Raw genomic sequence first — 5,000 nt, 5'->3', positions numbered from 1 at the left:
TGTATGCTAGAAACCTAAGTTTCCTAAAAACTGTATTTCATATGTCGTTAGGCAAGTTGAGATTCTATCTTCAGATTTTGGGTAATGTTTCAACGGTTGTAGGCGTCAATTACGAAATACATTTTGAGTAGAAAACCCATTTACGTCTGTTTTGTGCGTTACTCTTCATACAGGTTTTAAATTCTGGCACAAAGCCGGTAATTTCGGGCGAGGGAAGTAAGTCGATTATACGGGCCTCAGTGCTCAACTGATACTTATTTGAGCGACCTCGAGAGGATGAAAAACAAATTCGACCTCAGCGGAATTTGAACCCAGAAAGTAAAGACGGACGAAATGCTGCTCGGCGTACTAATGACTCTTCCGGCTTTCGGCCTTCTTTGCCCCGCATATTAATTGCATGTTTTATGTTCACGGATAAATAACTTGCGAATAATGTTTGAAAATATCTCTTTGAATGTCCATCAGTTTTATAAATATGTTTCAATGTGGTGCCAAGATTCTGGTCTATTGATTTAATCTCCGGCTCATATATGATAGCCTCTCCATTGCGGAATCCATTCAGCAGGAATGTTTCCTTGTTTCGACATAAGCAACAAGTTTCAGGGGGTGTAGAACGCCTTGCTTCATATCAGTGACGCAGTTACAACTTATATTAAGTTTGAGGGATATAAAGTCTTTTATCTCCATGGGTAGTGAGGAAGTGATAACAAAGTATGTTAATATATCTCAGAGATAATATGTTCGGCCAACTCGAAAATTCACGAAACTCATATTAGCAATCTATTGACGAGGGGTTTATAATGTCAAAAATTATATAAATCAGCTGTAAATTCATTATGTTCAATACTTCGCACTTTGCTATATGCAACTTCTTGATCCTTTATACATAAATATATACGTACATATATGCATGCACACACAGTTATATATATGTATATATATACATTTCATCGTATGAGAGCTAATAGTCAAACTGACACACAAACTCTCCTACGCGCATTTTAATAGTCCAATCATACACATACGCGCACACGCACACACACACACACATACACACACATATGCAAAAACATATACTCACACATAATTAAATGTTATACCATCAAACATTTACAAACAACTAACACAACTATACTCACACGCATACATTACTTTAAACACACGCATAAATACTAAATGCATATATATATATATATATATATATATATATATATATATATATATATATATATATATATATATATATATATATATAAATATATATATAAATATATATATGCATTTATATACATATATACCCACATCATTACGAGCAAAGATATTGAAAACAGACAGAGACAAATTATATATATTCACGTAATATAGGTTTTCTCAAGCAGAGTGGCACCAATGTCACAAAAATATAACCGCATCTAATTGCAACTAGCGTATATAAGTCTATGTATATAATATGTATATATATATATATATATATATATATATATATATATATATATATATATATATATATATATATATATATATATACATACATACATACATACATACATATAGATATATGTATGTATGCATGCATGTACGTATGTGTGTGTAATAACATATGCACACACATCCTTAACTATATATATATTTATAATTATATACGCGTAATTATGTACGCATATCTATATACACTCAGATAAAAAACCATAAATATTAAAGCAAGTTGGTCGTGTTTGTCATTTGTGACAAAAGACTTAAATCATGTTTATGAAAGAAATTCGGCACAGGGTGGCAATACCTCGTACACACATATACACACGCATGCACGTACGCATACGCACACATGAATATATATATTATATATGTACATATATAAAGATACATTTAAGTATACATATATAAATATATGTTTGCGTATACACACAGATACACACACATAGATACTCTCAGACACACACAGATACACACACATAGATACTCTCAGACACACACAGATACACACACATATTTTATGCATATGTGTGTGTTGTATAGTTTTAGTTTTGAAATTATTCATCCGAAACTTCACACTATGCCTTGTAATCTCAAATGTCTCATCCGAGACATCGCTTCCCACTCTGTTATGTGAAAAAATTAAAAGATAAAAATAATTTTCAGAAATAACAACAATAACAACAACAGCTATAACAAGAATAACAATAACAACTATAATAATAATAATTTATAAGATTATTGAAACTAAACAAACTTTCCCAGAATTCCGTAACATCTTTGGTGGTCTACTCGAGGGACATTCGTTCGTAAATATTGCTCCAACATGTAGAAATATCTAATCATTTTGCAGTGTTTGTTTTCTAGTTGTTTTATAAAATATTTGGGTTAAACATAAAAAAAACGAAGAAATGTGTGATCGCAAACTGTGATTATCATTGCGTACTCTCCTAAATCTCCATCAGATTCACTGTAGCATGTAATACGATCGTTTGTCAAATTTATATTCTTTTGTCAAAAAACTGCGACCCAGACCACCAGCTGTTTTACATAGGATTCTGCTTTTTACCAATTTAAAAAACTACAAACAGAAATACTGTTACTATAGAATTACGAATAATTGGTAGATAACATCGAAAAATAACTTACAGATCTCTTTCTTTTCTCATTTTTTGACTTACTGGGTTTTGGGCAATGGGGTAGTGACTATGGACTTTGTAGCCCTACACCACCGAAGTCGGTGAGAATGATTCCGTTAATGTTCACTTTAAACTGCTGTTAGTCAACACCTGTAGGAGACATGAGCTGAGAGAGGGGAGGAAAATGTTAGGTTCCGGTGTTTTGGTGGAAAGGGTCTGGGTATTGTGTTTAGTGCAGGGCCTAAGAGGGAGTGGACATTACAAGAATGATGAGAGTATGAGATATAAGTGGGTTTAGAATGCCAACTCCGAGGAAGAGAACTCATTATTAGAACAGCCAAAGAACAGACAGATGAGACCGTAAATCTGAGCTTTTCTCTGGATGTTGTCTACGACATCTGTGTTTGCAGTTGGCATAGAACTTAATTGTTTCCTCACACGAGTTTTGTAAAGTGTCACATTTGGAGAAGCGGGACCGAAATATTTTTGGTTATTAAAGAGAAGGCCGTTATTTATTTTGGAAGACATTTCTTGGACACACAATAATGATATAGGTTGTTGAGTAAATGACAAATAATAACTAAGGGTGACCCTATACAGCAAATATATATTAGTATTGATTTGTTTAAAAACATCGTGCCATTTGCTTGTAACACCTTACTATATTCCAACCACAACTTTCGTAGTAACATTTGCGTTTCTAATGAAATTACTAAACTACAAGATCAGACGTTTCCTCTGATAATCTACAATTAATTGCTATCGTCACTTAATACGCATAACAACTTACATAAGTATCAAACACAGACACACCCTAAATTCTCTTCTTATGTTGGTTTTGACGATGGGTATTATAGTGTTCGGTCAGCTGAGCTATCTACTCATTGAATTACGAGAGGGTACTGAAAATTTCCTGGCTTCGGGCAAAAGAAAATAGAAGAGGATCAGTTAATTATGATTTTATTTAACATATTCCCCTCTTAGATTCACATACTTATTGCAGCAGTCCTTCAGTTTTTCTAAACTCTGTAAAAGAACTCGGAAGTTTGGACTTCCAACCAAGCCTTTCGCGATAACCTTAAAGCCAGGAACTTCAACACTTCTCGTAATGTAAGTGGCGGAGTAATCCACTGACATATGGACGATTAATGCAATCCTCTGTAGAATCAGGGGAACAACGTGAAAGCATGAGACAGTTTGTGACAGGCCAGGATTTAGAATGACAAGGATAGTCCATCTGTCAGGGTGCATGACCTAGTGGTTAGGAAGTTGCACTCACGATCGGGAGATAGCGGTTTCAATTCCTGGACCGAGTGGTGCATTGGGTTCTTGAGCAAAACACTTCATGTTCAGCGAACACTTCAACACCTGACGTGTAGTACACTGTACACCTGTTCAGGCAACATCGATTTGATGGAGGGAGTGAGCTAATGCACAGCGCATACATTTGATTACTATTAACAAATAATTTGTGCTGGTTGTTCAGCAAGAAATTGCAGACCCATCTTTCTGAGACTACTAGACACTACCATCATTACAGACCATCTGACTGGTTTTCATACAGTTACAGTTCACTTACAAGGCATGGATCAAAGCAGTGACCACAGAAAAAGACTCCTTAATGATTCAAAGCAATGCGAATGAATCTTGACTTCGCGACATGACTGTGAAGCGAATTTTCTACCCACACGACCACACGCACACACATGTACGCACGCACGCATTCCCACACACACGCGCATACACACACTCACACATACACGCTCATATGCGCATGCATACATGCGTATTTACAAACACATATATGCAGACACATTTTCAGGTGCATGGTTCATAAAAAATCCATCCTTTGATGTAAACAATGCATTCGCAATAAAACTAAACCCCACTGAAGAAAATAAACCACCATTAAAAGTTATTTGTCCTCTGTTGACCTTTCTTCTCCTTCGGTCTCATCCCATAAAATTCCCGCGATTTCTGTTAACTTTCTACACAACAAAACCCACGTTATTTATATTTTTCAACTCATAGCTCTTCCAGTTGAAAACTCGGCAGGAAATAATAAGCATTATTACTTCACCATTTTGGAATTGCTTATAAGCAGACAACAGATTCGAACTTTAATCGCACAAATTTGACTCATTATCTTCAATTTCTGCCATTCCATCAAATACTAAGACCATTGGCACAGCAAACTGCACCAATTCTATGCAGCAGCTATAACCAACCAACCAACCGACCAACCAACCAACCAACCAGCCAGCCACCCAGCCACACAGCCAGCCAGCCAGCCAGCCTACCAACCAACAAATGAACCAACCAACCAACCAACCAACCAACCAACCAACCAACCAACCAACCAGCCAGCCACCCAGCCACACAGCCAGC

This window comes from Octopus bimaculoides, chromosome 7, assembly GCF_046866305.1.
Source record: "Octopus bimaculoides isolate indiv1 chromosome 7, ASM4686630v1, whole genome shotgun sequence".
Classification (NCBI taxonomy): Eukaryota; Metazoa; Mollusca; class Cephalopoda; order Octopoda; family Octopodidae; genus Octopus; species Octopus bimaculoides.
Note: the sequence above shows the minus strand (reverse complement) of the source record.